Source organism: Taudactylus pleione, unplaced genomic scaffold, assembly GCF_031769625.1.
Source record: "Taudactylus pleione unplaced genomic scaffold, aTauple2 ptg000156l, whole genome shotgun sequence".
In the NCBI taxonomy this organism is placed as follows: Eukaryota; Metazoa; Chordata; class Amphibia; order Anura; family Myobatrachidae; genus Taudactylus; species Taudactylus pleione.
The window spans coordinates 4770084-4787431 of record NW_028284558.1 but is presented as its reverse complement, the minus strand read 5'-3'; the positions used below and the strand labels follow the sequence as shown (position 1 = coordinate 4787431).

The following is a 17348-nucleotide window of genomic DNA, read 5'->3' as shown; positions in this document are numbered from 1 at the left end:
ATCATTTTAAACATGTCGGTAAGCATGCAAGTAGAGTTCCACCCATGTTAAGATTCTGACATCGGCCTAGTGAGGTAAATATAGTGACTGGTGACTTTCAGAGGCGTCAGTGGGTGTGGTGACACCCGGTGTAGCAACTACCGACCCCTCGTGGGCCCCAAAGGCGGAGTGGTCACGTTGCCTACAAGACCAAACCCCCTAATTTGTGCAATGTTGGAGGCGTGACTGCATATCAGGTCCCCGTCCTTATCACGCTGAGGGCCTGCTACTGCAGCTCTGCTCATTAACAACCTCCGAGTGGGTGACAACAAAATAGCAGTGCAGCCCTGCTATTTTGGTGTCACCTCCTTGGATGGTGTCACCTGGTGTGGCCCGCATCCCCCTAGTGATGCCACTGGTGACATCTCTACTGTGGACTTCCTATACCCAGCCCATCGTGATCAAGGGCTGAATGCAGTGATGGCAGGTACCTCCAATGTGTGTGCAGCAATTCAGTGAAGTTTTAAGGGGAAGGGAGAGCAGCTTAACACTTCATAAATGCTAAGCACACTAACGGGGGCATGGCCACGCCTACTATGACACAGACACGCCTTCAAAGTGCTGCATCCATGTCACTGTGTCCCCATTGGGACTCAGCAGATGCTGGATGGTATACATCAACAGAGTCAGAAATGTACATTCATCTTAATTGGAGAGAATTATGTATTGTACAGATAAGAAGCATAACACATGTGTTTTCCCATTGTGGGTCAGTGCTTCCTGTTTTGTCACAGAAACATGTTTGCCAAAGGCAAATTGAACACATTTGTACATACTATGAAGTCTATTACTGGACTTTAAGTTAAAGTTGTTACTTACAGTATGTGCCCAATCTATTACACTTGTATTTATACTTATTTTATCGCTTTTATGTGCTCATCCTGTTATTCTAGTGCTAACCACAGTGTCTACATGTTATGAGTACTCCCTGCAGGCATTGCTGCCTTCCAGTGATTTAGTGGACATTTGTCTCACATGGTTCCCTGCTTCTTTTTTTTAATGTTCTACCCGTGAGAGCACCTAATTGTGAAATTAAAATAATAATGCAATAATACAAAATAAAATAGGTATCAATTTGGGAGTCTCTGCAAAGGATACAGAAATTAATGCTATCAATTAATACTGAAGGATCGTTTTAAATGTACTGTGAATAAGGGGATGCAGTTGAAATGCCGGCAATTGGGATACTGGCGCTCAGAATGCCGGTGCTGAAATCCCAACAGCAGTCAGACTCCCGGCGCCAGCATCCCAAAGGTAAGTAGTGGGGCTAGGGGGAGGGTTAAGGTTTAGGGTTAGGCACTAAAAGGAGGGTTAGGGATAGGCACTGGGGGGGAGGGTTAGGGTTAGGCACTCAGGGGGGGTTAGAGTTAGGCACTGGGGGGAGGGTTAGGGTTAGGTACTGGGGGGGGGTTAGGGTTAGGCACTCAGGGGGGAGGGTTAGGGTTAGGCACTAGGAGGAGGATTAGAGTTAGGCACTGGGGGGAGGCTTAGGGTTAGGCACTAGGAGGAGGGTGAGGGTTAGGCACTCGGGGGGGAGGGTTAGGGTTAGGCACTAGGAGGAGGGTTAGGGTTAGTCACTCAGGGGGGAGGTTTAGGGTTAGGCACTAGGAGCAGGGTTAGGGTTAGGCACTGGGGGGGAGGGTTAGGGTTAGGCACTGGGGGGGAGGATTAGGGTTAGGCTCTAGGGGGAGGTTAGGTTTAGGGTGTGGGGATGGAGGGTTAGGTTTAGGTGTAGAGTTAGTATACTTAAGGACCGTTGTTGGTATTTTAACCCTGTTGGGATGCCACGTCAGGATTGTGACCAACCCGTGAATAAGCATAGAATAAAAAATTTATTCTCAACAACAGATATCTGCTAAAGGAGTGTGGTATGATATGTGGACAGCTATAATGTTGATATAAGAATGTTGACATGGTCATAATGTTGAGGTTGAACATGTCGACATTCATCATGTAGACAGTGATGAAATGTCGACATGTTAAAATGTGGACATATCGTCCCTGGTGGCCCAGCAGTCACTTACCTGCTACTGACGGCTGCAGCGGCTTCCAGGTCCCGGCAGTCATGTGACCGTCACTTCCGGGTCAAATCTATGATCCTCCAGCGTTCAGGTGAGTATTCTTCCCCTAACCCTAACACTCTCTCAAGTGCCTAACCCCAACTCCCCTTCCCGCAACCTAACCTTCCCCTAGTGCCTTACCCTAGTCCCCCCTGCAGCCTAACCCTACCCCCCGCAGCCTTACTCTAGCCTTCCCCTAGTGCCTAACGCTAACCCTCCTGCTTGCAACCCTAATGTGCACATTCTGACAATGTCTACAATTCACATGTCGACATTCAGATAATGTTAACTGTTGACATTTTAACAATGGTGACAGCATAACCGGCAACATTGTGGTGTCAACAGTATGAATGTCGACATTGTAATTGTCACCATAATGACTACTACCTCCTTGCTCTAGGTGTTTTCCAGTGGATTGGAGGACAGTCCCACGAGGTGGTGCTGGTCCATATGCTCCCTTGGAACCTGCTTTTTACGAGAGCCCAATAGTAATGGCAGGTCACTTGCAGGCACTACGATATTAATGAAAGAGCTTGGGTGTTGCCATTCTCTGACTAGTCAGATTGCTCCCATTCATTCCAATGGCCTGCCATTACCTCCAGATCGATTAGAGATAAGCGTCGACGGGGCTGCTAATGAGTTGATTGCAGGTCTGTAATAGAATAACTCTGGGCACTTCAACTACGAGAACAGACTGCACGACTCAGTTGGCTGTGCCTCTATTCTCAAATGTGCAGCCATTTGGTGGACTGGAATGACCTCAGGATTACAATATTGCAAGATGCTTCTCAGGCCACCTTCCCCCATAGGGAACAGTGGGATGACACATTTGAAGATGGCATTAGCAAACGCAGGCAAAAACTTATCTTTCGGAGCTTGTTAAACAACCGACCATATTGAAATTTATGAGGATGGCTACTGAAGAACTCTGTTGTTTCCAAAGCGGGAACTAACTCTTATATCTCCTGCTTTTTTAGCCTTGAAATATCTGTTTCCACTTTTTTTAAGGATATAGGGCCTGATTCAGACCCACTCGCGAGCGGCTGTCCGCTCGCAAGTGGGTCGATGTTATGGACTGAGCATGCGCACGACGGAGGGAGCTCCGTCGTGCGCATGCGCCAGACGCGACGAGCGAAGGAAAGTCCTTCGCTCGTTGTATCCGATCAAAGGGGGCGTGCTGTCAATGTTGATTGACAGCACGCCCCCTTTGGTGGGCGTGCCGGGGGCGTGCCTCCCTGACGGGGGCGTTCCCACGGGAACGCCTCCCGTCAGAAGCCGGCCCACTGACATCACTAGTGATGTCAGTGGGAGTGATTTTGGCTCTGATAGAGCCAAAATCACTCCGGAGCTTGCGGTTGAAAACCTCAACCGCAGGCTCCGGCTCGCAAATTCGATGGTCGCGATGGTCTCGACCATCGCGACCATCACAATGCACGCTCGTATAGCCTGTGGGTGGTGACCCACAGCTATACGAGCGTCCAGGAGGACGCTCCATGGAGCCCGGCCCTCATGGAGCTCCATGGAGCCCGGCCCTCATTCAGAGCGTGCGCTCTGCTCAGAGCGTACGGCTCTGAATGAGGGCCATAATTAGTTTGATATACAGACTCCAGTCCTTAGAGAGTTACTTTTCTGTGTTAACAATATTGCCATGTAAAGGCAGTATAGATTATTTTTAAAAACATGATAGCGAATATCTACTCTCATTTCTGTATAAGATATCAATTTCCAAAATGCCACCAATTAAGCAAACCTGAAAGGCATATTTGTAAAGCTCTCATGTGTTGCAATTTTTTTGTCCTTCTGTACTTTCTTGCTATGTCTAATACAGAGCTGTAACTAGACACTTCCATTCCAGTGGGCAAGAGAGCACACTGGCACCAAAGCATATTGATGAAGTAGATACTAATCTAATCTAGGCATCTCCCCCTCCACATAAGCAGCATGACATTAAATTAATAGTGTTTATGTTCAATAAATAATGTTACTTCTCCTCCCAAAAACTACAACATTAAATTTAGAACTTTAACATTTAATAAGTAACATAATTCATAACCTTCTCATTTAATAAAGAATCTTATTTTCCTCCACCAGCTCAAAAAGTAAATTAATAATATTCCCATTTACTAAATAGGTCTAATTCAAATATAAAGTTAATAACATTTAACCCAACGAGCCGTGATATTATTTTATTAGCCACCTTATTTACACGACCCCTACATTGCTTTAATAGCACCCAACACAACATCACCTAAACAAATTTAATACTGAGTGCAGTACATAATAGTTGAGTAGGTTTAACACAGTGATTCACAAGCAGTGATGCAATGCAGCATGTGTTCTCTGTCACCTACAGTGTATGCCGATGTACTCTACTAGAAACCAAGGGGGTGGGGGTCACCAATGGAAGTAGATTGGACAAATGTAGGATACATTTAGAAAAGCACTCCCTGGTGACCGTCCTAAGCAAAAGGGGTCAGGTCACAATACTGTCTCAAGACTAATATGGTTGCTATAGTTTTGCCTCCTATTCTATTTGTTAGGCAAGAATAGTATCTAACCTTCTATAACATAGGTTGTATGAAAAAAGAAATAGAAAACCTGGGCTGTTCCATAACAACAAAGTTTGAGAAATGTTACTTTAACAAGCTAAAATGTTTGTATTTGTTCACAGTTAATCTGTTATTTGGTAATTGTCATTTTATGCAAATATTCCCAAATATTTGCAAATATGCAAATATTCCCAACAAGTTATAACTTTAAAAGTACAAAGCTTTTAGAACCCTTCCACAAGAATTGTAAATATGAATATTCACAAATTATTAGTCTGTTGATATGGAGTATTGATATCCATTTTAAATATTGAGCAATTTAAGTTAGTAAGTTTTTAAATTATATATCATCATTGCAAGTTAATGCTCTCACTTAGATATAGGTAAATAAATAAATATCCCTAACCTGCCCCAACATAAAATTTTTATCCCCACAAATCATGAAGCACCCATTTAACATTTATACCCCCAACAGCTCCTCAAAAATAGCATTTGCCTGTATTAATTATGACAGGGATCATAACCATGACCATTTAGTAAATAGATGGCGGAACCTAAATATTGAATGGTCAATCTTGTCATAAAAAGCCAATTGGTGTGAGCAATCATTTATTACATGCAGAATACAGACAGGTATACAAATACGGTATACCCCTGAATTTACAGCCTTCCAGCACAAACATGCATTAACAAAAGCCATTTTGGTGTCATGGGATTTAACACAATTGGCCAGGCCCAGACGGCAGTGGTCTCAGCATTTCATGCAGGGTCAACTCTTCATGGGTGCTGCCATCTTAGATTTACTTCCTTCTCTACCTCCTCTATTAATAGGCTGCCTACTTACCGGTAAATCTTTCCTGTTCATTGCAGCATTGCATGAATATCATCTCTCCCTATAGGATTGCTCTAGAAGGCACCTGTTGATTCCACTGCCCTGCCAGCTAGATGCTGAGCTCCATTCTTGAATCTCCATTATTGCAGTGTCTCTCCAGATTGCTGCATATTCAACTCAGCAGTACTGTATCTCTCCAGTTACATATGCCACTACTACAGTCTCTCTCCAAACTGCAGCAAAAATTAATCTCAGCATTATACCTCCAGCCATATACACTGCTCCTGCCGTGCCTAATCAAATCACTGCATATTCATTTCAACATTATCTCTTTGGCTACCTGCAATGCCCCTGCAGTTCCTTGTCTAGTTTCTGCATTCTGTGTTCTGCAGTATCTCGCCAGCCAATGTGAGCAGCTATCTTCTCATGCCAGTTCATTTCCAACTGCAAGACATCTCTGCTACTACTTGCAAGTTTCTATAGTGCCTACTCCATCTGTGCTAAACTTCCACTGATATCTGATTTTCATCATGTACACCATCTTCAAGTCCCATCTCATCGCCCTCTATCTGCCTCTCTCTTCTACCTTAGAGGCCTGTGACATGCTCCTAGCATTGCTAGTCCTTTGCAGTCTATCCTGCCTTGTGGCAGTTCTTGTTCATCACCAGAGGGCTAGTTAGACTTTGGGCCCCTAGGTCAACAGTGCCACACAGAGAAGGAAACTCCACAAGACTTCCCAGTGCAGTAATAAACAGATCCACAACAGGTCTCCAATAGTATTGCAATTGTATATACAAGACCTCCTTCAATAGCTTTAGATTGAGTTAAACATATCTGTAATCATCGGATTTTCTTTATCCTATGTATTTCCTTAAATTAAGTTTTTAATGCAGCAACAGGAGTATGTAATGTACCAATGACTGGTAACTATGTATTGCACAGAAACACAAAAATTTAAGAAGGCTGTTTTTAAATGGTATCTCACCAATCACCAAACAAGAGGTAATTTGCAGAAATGACTGATAGTTAGTGTGGACCAACATAAATAATAATTATAATAATATTCCAAAGTAGTACAGTGGGGAGATATAAAAAAACATTAATTCATTACAATATAGGTACATAAAATAACCTTTTGTAAGTGCTTATTATCTAATTAGCTGTTACTTGCAACTTCACCCACGATGAAATAGCTTCTGCCAACATTTTATTTATTTGAGGTGTTCTAGTTGTATTGCTTTGCATAGTGGCCCTGTCGCGGGATTGGCCCACGTGACCAGCAGTGCTATATAGACTGGTGGCAGCAGCGCCTTCACCCACCACTCACACCAATGTCGCTGTGTGCCTGTGCACAGACTGCTATGTAGCCTATCCTATTCACCCACCACTCACACCAATATCACTGTGTGCCTGTGCCCAGACTGCTATATAACCTATCCTATTCACCCACTACTCACACCAATATCACTGTGTGCCTGTGCCCAGACTGCTATGTAACCTATCCTATTCACCCACCACTCACACCAGTGTCACTGTGTGCCTGTGCACAGACCGCTATGTAGCCTATCCTATTCACCCACCACTCACACCAGTGTCACTGTGTACCCTGTGTACAGACTGCTATGTAGCCTATCCTACTCACCCACCACTCACACCAATGTCACTGTGTGCTCTGTGCACAGACTGCTATGTAACCTCTCCTATTCTCCAACCACTCACACCAATGTCACTGTGTGCCCTGTGCACAGACTGCTATGTAGCCTATCCTGTTCACCCACCACTCACACCAATCTCACTGTGTGCCCTGTGCACAGACTGCTATGTAGCCTATCCTATTCACCCACCACTCACACCAATGTCACTGTGTGCCCTGTGCACAGACTGCTATGTAGCCTATCCTATTCACCCACCACTCACACCAATGTCACTGTGTGCCCTGTGCACAGACTGCCATGTAGCCTATCCTATTCACCCACCTCTCACACCAATCTCACTGTGTGCCTGTGCACAGACTGCCATGTAGCCTGTCCTATTCACCCACCTCTCACACCAATGTCACTGTGTGCCTGTGCACAGACTGCCATGTAGCCTATCCTGTTCACCCACCACTCACACCAATGTCACTGTGTGCCCTGTGCACAGACTGCTGTGTAGCCTATCCTATTCACCCACCACTCACACCAATGTCACTGTGTGCCCTGTGCACAGACTGCTATGTTGCCTATCCTATTCACCCACCTCTCACTCCAATGTCACTGTGTGCCCTGTGCGCAGACTGCTATGTAGCCTATCCTATTCACCCACCTCTCACTCCAATGTCACTGTGTGCCCTGTGCACAGACTGCTATGTAGCCTATCCCCCCACCCCTTATCGGCCGCAAGCATGGTGCCACACCTATCTCTTGCATTGATGATGTCAATAAATTTTGGTTTTGTTTTTGCTAATGTGACAAATCGAGATGGAACAAAGTGCAGATTATTTCTAGGAGTTTCCACTACAAAATGATGGAGCTTTCATGAAAATCGGTTCTGTAGGTTTAGTGCCAACTTGGAACAAACAGACAGACAGAACGTTCTTATTATATTAGTATAGATAGTGAATACAAGAGTGATAAATAAGGAACACAAGGGAGTGTTTATAATAGGTGCGGTGCACACTGGCCCACACTGCACACTCTGCACCCATATTTTTTAATACTTACCCCTCCAAAGTCCCGCGTCAGGCTGTAGCACTGGACAAAGCACCTGAAAAATATTCACCGCATACGCATTCGGGAAATCGCCGGGAAAATGGTGGCCGCCCCATTTTCCCAGTGACCTGTGCATGTGCAGTAGACTCTGGGCGCAGACTAGTGCTCAGAATTTACTGCTGCGGTGACGTGGCTGGCCACCGGGTAGAGAGAACGGGGAATGCACAAGGGCCCCCTCCTCTCTTAAGACACTTCTGAAGGCACAAGAACATATTTTGAGTATTTAATTAGTTAGAATAAACCAACTTTGTTTAGCTCTGTCTACATTTTTGGTAACTAAACTTTTGACATTAAATAATGTAAGTTTCAGTATTAGAGTCCATAGCATATAACATTATATGGATTGATGTTCCTGTGCTTTACTTAAATGCTTTCGTATTTACTACCTAATAAAACCCTATCTGCAGTATTTTATATATGTATATTCGGAATGGGATTTAAATACCGGCGGCTCAACAGCCGACAGTGAAAAGCTGGCAATAGGAGATCCCGACGGCCGGTGGTAAGTATCCTAACCCTCCCCTCTTCCCCCCCCTTAACCTAACCCTCTTTTAGGGGTGCCTATACCTAACCTCCCCTTATGGTGCTTAACCCTAACCTCCGCCAAGGGGTGTGTAAACCAAACCTCCCCCTCCCTCACCCTGAACTTAACCCTCCCGTTGGTACCTAATCCTAATCTCCCCCTAATGGCGCCTAACCCTAACCCCCCCCTTCCCGTAGCCTAACCCTAACCTTCCCAGGGGTCCCTAAACCTAACCCCCCCATCCCTGGGCTAAGTGTTATATTTACCCGGCAGATGACGATCAGGATGGCGGGGGTCGGTCTTCTGGAGTCGGGAGTAAGATAGGCGTCAGTCCCATGTCGGGCAGGAAGTGTTGGGATTTAAACCCGCGGCATTACGTCCGCTGGTCTATTAACTACATCTCGTATATTCAGCCCATGTTTGATATTTAGAATAAGTTATATTTTTTTAAATAGCGCAATTCAATTATTTTGTGTGATATTCCTTTCCAAAAAATATCAGCTATGGAATCTCTTGTTATCATTGTTAAGAAATGAAAGTAAAATTATTTATGATTGATGTATAGAGTAAGAGAAGTTAGTTATGCAGCTTTTCATGGATTGCGCAATCAGATTACTTCTTTTTTTTATTTATTTTTTTACACATATTGTATTGGTAGGTTGACAAAAACATAATACATTATGTAACAGTGAGCATCGTTAACAATGGAAAATATTGAGGTATTTCCAAAACGGAAAAATATTCATATATATATTGCATAGAATATCAGTGTCTAGTTCCAACACTAGGCAATAAGAGTCCACAGAGCAATTATAATCATCAAACCATACAAGATGAGGCTAGAATGAGATCTCAGGATGTATATGATAATTTGTGTCTGAGTATATATTCCAAAAGGCCCAAAACTTGGAGACAGATCACATCTGTAAAGCAAGTTTATTCGATTTAGGGAATTGGAAGCCTAGGCTAAAGGAAAACACAATACAATAATTTGAATTAATCTATCTTTACTATTCATGACTTAATAGCTTATTCAGGGCTGCCTGGCTTTGCACATCTTCTTAAACAACTGTAGCCAATCTAATAAATATTCATTAAAGTATTTGTGATATAAAGGCACAACTTAAGATGCTGTTCTTCCTTGCTGGCTAAAAAAAAATTACATTATTAATATATTCATAATTTAATTGGCTTGCATGCTAACATTTAGATATTATGGCTTTACATCTGAATGTGGATTAAAAGATAAAGATTATGCGGGCTTGCAAATAGGAACTTTGAAACATTAAAACCATTGCAGGTTCAGTGAGTTTAATAAATACAATTTAAGTTATTCTTCTGTTACAAAAAATGTAAATAGATGAAGAAGAATTAAAGGAACTAATCTCAAAATATATCAAGTACAAGTTCAAGAACCAATAAACCCCAAAATGTAATTTTCAGATAAGGACTAAAAAAGTTAAAATATATCTATGGCCCTGATTCACAACCAATCGCAACTGCGATTACGCACAGAATCAACCGATTGTTGCGTTCTGCAAATTCGTATGCATCGCAGTGCACGTGCACGAAGACTCCACTGTGATCGGGAATGCGATCGCAGTGTCTACGCAGACCCATCGCAGACTGATTGACAGGAAGTACCATTTGTGGGCGGTGATGGGGGGGTGGTCGGTGAAACGCAGGCGTGCCAGTGTGTTTGAACGCTGTTACTGTATAAATTATCCACTGCGATGCCATATGCAGCTTGGGCTTTCACTGCGTGCGATGAAGTTAGCAATTTCTGAGTCTAAGGTCAGACCTTGTGCAAGTGTGCGTGAGGCTGCGATGGTACTCGATGTTATCGATCATTTCACAGACTTGCAAAGTATTACGGATGTGTGTAAGGTAAAGTGGGCGTCCTTATGGGGTGTGGTATAAGAGATAGACAGTAATTAGTTAGACAATGTCTAGATAGACATCAGATGTTAGACAGTCAATAGTTAGACAGGGAAAAAGTTTGACACAGACAAAAGTCAGACACACTAAAGTTAGACATGTAAAAAGTTCGACAGGTGCAAAAGGTCGACAGGGTCAAAAGTTCAAACATGAAATTTTTGTTTTTTTGTTTTTTAGCCCTAATCTTTACCCTAACTCTCCCTTTGGTGCCTAACCCTAACCGTCCCTCCTGGTGCCTAACCCTAACCATCTGGGTAAGTGCCTGACCCTAACTGTTGGGGTAAGTGCCTAACTCTAACCCTCCCCTTGGTCCTTAACCCTCCCTCCTGGTGCCTAACCCTAACCGTCTGGGTAAGTGCATAACCCTAACCGTGGGGGTATGTGCCTAACCCTCCAGTAAGTGCCTAAACCCTAAACCTAACCCTAATCCTAAAAAAGAAATTAAAAATGTGTCAACCATTTTTGTGTTGATCATTTTCATGTCGAACTTTTGACCCTGTCGACTTTTTTCTACCTGTCGAACGTTTTACATGTCTAACTTTAGTGTGTCTGACTTTTTTCCATGTCAAACTTTTATCCTTGTCTAACTATTAACTGTCTAACATCTGGTGTCTATCTAGACATTGTCTAACTAATTACTGTCTATAGTCGGGAACCCGTCCTTATGTTAGGTTGCAACGGCATTGCAATTGCAATCATTAGCATATATTCGCAGTGAGACTGCGTGCGTAATCGCTATTGTGATCGCAATAGCGATCCTTACTGAATCAGGCCCTATATGTGCTATCCTGACATTATACATCAGGTGAAGATGAATCAAACCTTCTAAAGAGAACATTAAAGAGGTACATTCTATAAAATGATAGCTAGAATACGATTGCTTACTATGGGCAACTACTACACATTTTAATTACTTAATTATTAAGTTATTAAGTTTCAGAATCAGGACCATTCATTAACACAGTAACGCAGGTAATAGCACGGATATCTTCTCTTTACAATTGTCCCCCGATAATTTCTACAGTCCCCATACTTAAATATGTAAACCATCAAGTTCCGAAAAAAAAAATGTTTTCCGGAACTTGGTAGTGTAACTGTACGCCATCCTAAGATCCTAAGATGGCGTACAGCCCCTGAATGTGTTCAGAAGCTGCCATTTACATGGCAGCTTGTGCAGCAGAGGTCATTTTTCAGATTCCTCCCCGCTGTTTTCTGTCTGTCTACAGCTGCTAGCTCAGCCCTGTCCCTCCTCCCAGCTCCACTGCACTCATGGCTGCATGAGAGGAGTCTTCATGCCGGTGGTGGTTGTCAGCACTCCAGATGGTCCCTCTGTAACATCTGTCTTGTCTCACTTTTCTCCTGCTGTCCGGTCTTCCCAGAATCTTCATAGCCTGTCTTCGCGCTTTTAGGAAGTATCTCACTTCCTAAAAGCTGACTCCGTAGAAAGAGCAGCTATTCAGAAGTGATAGGTTAGGTAATGAGGCATGATGAATGTCTCCGAAAAGTTATTTGAATTTGTAGCAAGTTCAAAACATAATTATCACTATTGACAATTATATCATGATGAATAGGCCCCTTACTCTTACATCCAGTAGTAACTCTTACACTGCCAGTCATTCTGGAATAGTACTGAATACATTCAGAATCAGACAATTTCCACCAAAATACAATGTCACTCACAGCCCTGGGTGTGGCATTTAGCTGAATGGAATCACTCTTCTGCAAAGCAGGTCAATAAAAATCTCTCCTCTGTCACTCCGCTCTCTGGTCTCTTGCTGCTCCACTCTGACTGCTGCTCCTATCTGTGTCTCTTCTTTTCTCACCCTCAGTGTTCTGTACTCTGTGGGGGAGATTTTTCAAGTTTAGGAGAGAGATAAAGTGGAGAGAGATAATGTAATAACCTATCAACTTTTTTCTGTTATTTTTCTAGCACAGCCTTTAAAATGACAGCAGCTGATTGGTTGGTACTTCTCTCCAAGGTTCTGCTACTCACCTCAACCTGTTTGCATCTGCCTGCTCTTTGATTTCACCTTTGCTGCCATCTCCTACTGTCTCTAACACTTTCTCTCTCTACTCCATCTCTCCTACCACCGCTGGCTGCCTCGCCTCTTTTCCTCACACTTCCCCCTGACCAACTGCACCTCACTAACTGCCTCCTCTCTTTTAAGATCCATCCTCCAGCTGACCTCTCACCGGACCCCTCTCTGCTTGCACATGCGTAGTAAGACACAATGATGTGTGGCAGCTATAATACCCCACATACAGTATGAAGTGGTATTACAGCAGTGGCCATGCTCCCATGCTTGGCCACATCCAACCTCTCATACCAAGGCCCTCAAAATGTCTCAGTGTCATTGATTGTTTATCAATTTCTTTAAGCTGATTTAATAATTATGATAACATTACCTATTAATTCACAGTGTGCTAGTACCTCATGAATATGAGTCAGGCCTCATGAATTTATGTAAGGTAGAGCCTCAGTGATGTCACTAGGTTCAGTCAATCACTGGTTCAGCCCACAAAATGGTCATCTTAACAGTTTTTAGATGACAGGCCAACTTTAACTGGTTTGCAGTGCATCAACTCCAGTTCCTTGATTTGCGTAAGTCAGACAGGAAACCATAAAAATACACACTACAGCTGGGTACACACTATATGATATAATGGCCGATCTGCAATGGACTATCATATAATGTGTACACCCAAATCCACCCAATTCATAGACCGGTATTCAATTAGCCCCGATATTATGTCGGGGGTGGAAAACGTTTTTACGCTGATGTTTTTTTTTCCCCATATCCTATTATTTTGGACAAAAAAATAGGATATTTCACCAGAAAACACATAGGATTCGTGATAAGCTCAAGGTGTGTTTTAACCATTTCAGCAGTGAAAAAACGTCACTTTTCGTGAATAATTTTTCGGGACGCATCAGGTCCCGACAAAACCGACCATAAGTGCCGACGTTGGGCGGCACTTTGAGGCTAATTGAATAGCCCTGCAATGATCCATTAGCAGCGATACTTAGCACTGCTAATTAAATACCACCCATAGTTTGAGAAATTTTGTGGTCGCACATCAGATGTGCTGCACATCAGGTGGGATGATGCGCTGTTGTTACATTAGGTACATAATTATATATTGTGTCACGGCAAATCGTACAGTTGCACGGCGATGCAATATATCATTACATCACACTGGCACATTGCTGAGTTGTGCACCCAGCTTAAGGAAAGGAAAATTTATCAATCAAAAGAATATTTACAGTAATCTTGCAGTATTAATGTCTATAACAGTATATGACATGCACATAAAATATTTTCCGTCTCACAGAAGTAGGCATGCAATAATGTCTGACTTCTGTAAAAAAAAATGTCATTTGATCAAGGACTAACCCTTTGGCAACATGTTACTATATATAGAAAAACTTACATTTGGACACAAATTATCAGGTAATTGAACCAAGCTGGGCAGACTTCCTGTTCTAAGATTGTGGGCTTAGCTGTAATCATTTTCTAGAAACATAGGCACAGTGATGTAAAAGTCATTCTTTCTTCACATACAGCATGTCTTCCGATGCAATGCATTATAAATGTGCTTTCCTAAAATAGCATATCCCTGTATTTATCATCACTAATGAGCTGCTACATTATTACCATTTCTAGAATTACCATATTTATATTTCACATTTAATTCTATGTTCTTTTTAGTCTAAAAGTGGCCTAATTTGGAATGTGAAAAAATTATAATTGTAAATAAATTATATCCTCTTTATATATTTAACGAAAACAGCAGTTTGCAATAATTACATACAGTACATCTATTTATTTTTTGAATGTCAATACTGTACTGTAGTGCTGATATTCCTATTTGAGTATGAGCAATGTGGTATGGCATATATATATATATATATATATATATTTATATTATATATATATATATAATATATGGAGAGGGGGGTGAGTTGACAATAGGGCAACTGGTTTGCTATAATATCATGTGTCAAGAGGTAAATAACATTCCATGTAGTGCATAAATATAATAATTACAATAAAAAGTGCCAGTGCAAAATAAATATATATAAAAAACTATTTAATTTAGAAACAGAGATAAAAAACCTTTTAAATATCAGGCTTTTCTTATTCAAATATTTGTAAGCAGTAATTTCAAAAATGGCTAAAAAATCAAGAGGCAGTTCATACAATAATGAGGTTTAAATGGAGGTAAAAATTGGAATTGAAAAAACAGTAAATAAATATAGCAGCTTATCTGATAAAATGAGAAAGGTTTTTCTTCCAAAGTTCATGAGGCATGTGTCAAACACTCCCAACGCGTTTCGTTCTAAGACTTCATCATCCCCTTGATGGGGATAAGCTGCTATATTTATTTACTGTTTTTTCACTTCCAATTTTTACCTCCATTTTTACCTCCCTGCGATACGGCCGGAGTGTGTGCGAGGCTGCTGCGCATGAGCGGTACCCATTGCCGGCGGAGGGATCTGGGAGATCTCTCCGCCGGCTGACTTGCGGTAAGTCCCCATAGACTACAGCAGCTAACACTATCTTCAGATAGCGTTAGCTGCTGGGGCCAATATCGGGAATGCTTCGCATTCCCGATATTGATACATTTGGCAGCATCGCATCCCCCACAGAAACCTATGGGGGAAGCGGCTGCCGGTGGCAATGGAGGGATCACAGCAGGTATCGGAGATACCTGCTGCGGTCCCTCCTTCATACATCCGGGGGATACTAAGTATTTGAGGTAAACCCCCGAAAACAGGCGTTTTGGGGGAATTTACCTCAAATTAACTTTGATAAACGGGCCCCTTGGTTTTGCGGTTAGATCCTGGGAATTATTCGGATTGTAGCTCCCCTCTTTAAACCCGGGATTCACAGGTGGCTTAAAAACTAAAAAAATAAACAAAAAAGCAGGGGACATTATATCGTGCATGAATTGTTTTATTTTAAAAGCATAACAAATATTCCAGGTGTTAGCAGGTAATGCTTGTACCTAATATGAAAACTCTGTGGACTGGGTACACATGGTATTAATAATGAACCTCCGTGGCAAAACTCCAGCTGTAGCCAGTAACCGGGACTTTCTCCGCGTACCGCGGACAAGCCTCAACCGGATGCGGCATGCCGGGACACCGGAAACTCATGCTGCAGACAGGAGCACCACTAGGTAGCAGGAACAGCGTCAGTCAAGCTCCGAACTAATGCGTTTCGTATCACACTGCGTCAGAGGGCTGGCTTGACAGACACTCTGAACAGGCTTTGTAGGAAACTAGCAACAAATTGCTGCACAGTATGTCATATATAATTACATAAGTAAACAATTATGTCATCACTGGATGCAGGTGAAAGGGGATTTTTTTCTGCTAGTATTAATAAAAGACCCATGCATAGGCAGATCTCCTTTATTTAGCAATCTAATTGCTTAGTCAGACCATATCATGTTCTAACTAAACACTGGTCATGTGACAAGCAAATAGCTATATAATCCTTCAGGTAGATATAATGGATATAATACAATACACTGTAGTATAACTTCAAACTGTATCATCCATGATATCTACCTGAAGGATGATATAGCTATTTGCATGTCATATATATATATATATATATATATATATATATATATACAAATAGTGGTATACAGCGATATATATATATATATATATATATATACAAATAGTGGTATACAGCGCTAGTCTTCTCTCAGATCAATTAGTTCAAATATTTGTTCATAGAAAACAGTCCGTTCAGTATTTCAGTCTGCTTTAAATGCACTTCTCTATACATAGGGTGGCTGCTCCGCTTCCCAAATAACTGTGGTTCAACCAGCTCCAATAGTAACCTGAAAAAGGTGGAAAAAAAGTTTTATAGGCAACAATAATTATAATTTAGCCTTTACATATAAGATTGATAAATACCAAGCGGAATATCTAGATCTGGTACTGATGAATATAAGTAACGAGATACAAACAAAGAATTTTGTCAAACCAGTCGATACTAACTCCTATGTGCACTATAAGAGTGGCCATGCTTGAAAATGTAAAATTTTTTTTTACCATATTCCCAATTTTGTAGGGTAAAAAGGAACTGTAGCATTGAACAACACTGTGAAGCACAATTGGAAGAATATATGAATAGATTTAGGGATAGGGGCTATCCAGAAGAACTTATTATGGATTCCATAAATAAAACAAGGAACACTGAATGTACAGATCTGTCACAATATAAGAGTAATACTACAGATAAAGGTGAGGAGATTCTGTTTATCACTCCCATCAATATGGATGAAAAAAGAATACGGAAGGTGTTAACTAAACATTGGAGCATTTTACAGAAGGATACAGTACTTAACACTATTCTACCAGATAAACTTAAAATAGTTTTTAAAAAGGCTAAGAATTTAAAGGAAATTTTGGCCCCCTAGCCAGTTGTGACAGATTGTCCCCAAAAACAAGGTTCCTTGGGAGAACCTTTGCAACGGTTTTTATAGATGTGGTCATTGTAACATCTGTAAGTACACCCATCCCAATACTTGTTCCTTTGGGAATTACAATGATTCAAAAAGTTATCGAATAAAAGACTGTATTAATTGTACGACCACATGGGTCATTTATGTTCTCGAAAGTCCATGTAAACTCAA

The 17348-nt window shown here is 41.8% G+C and overlaps 1 protein-coding gene across 4 annotated transcripts in view; it reads left to right on the top strand.

Annotated features, from left to right (window-relative positions):
- Positions 1 to 17348, top strand: part of KCNH7 (potassium voltage-gated channel subfamily H member 7) — a 521050-nt gene that overhangs the window by 301876 nt on the left and 201826 nt on the right. The gene's annotated exons all lie outside the window — the stretch shown is intronic.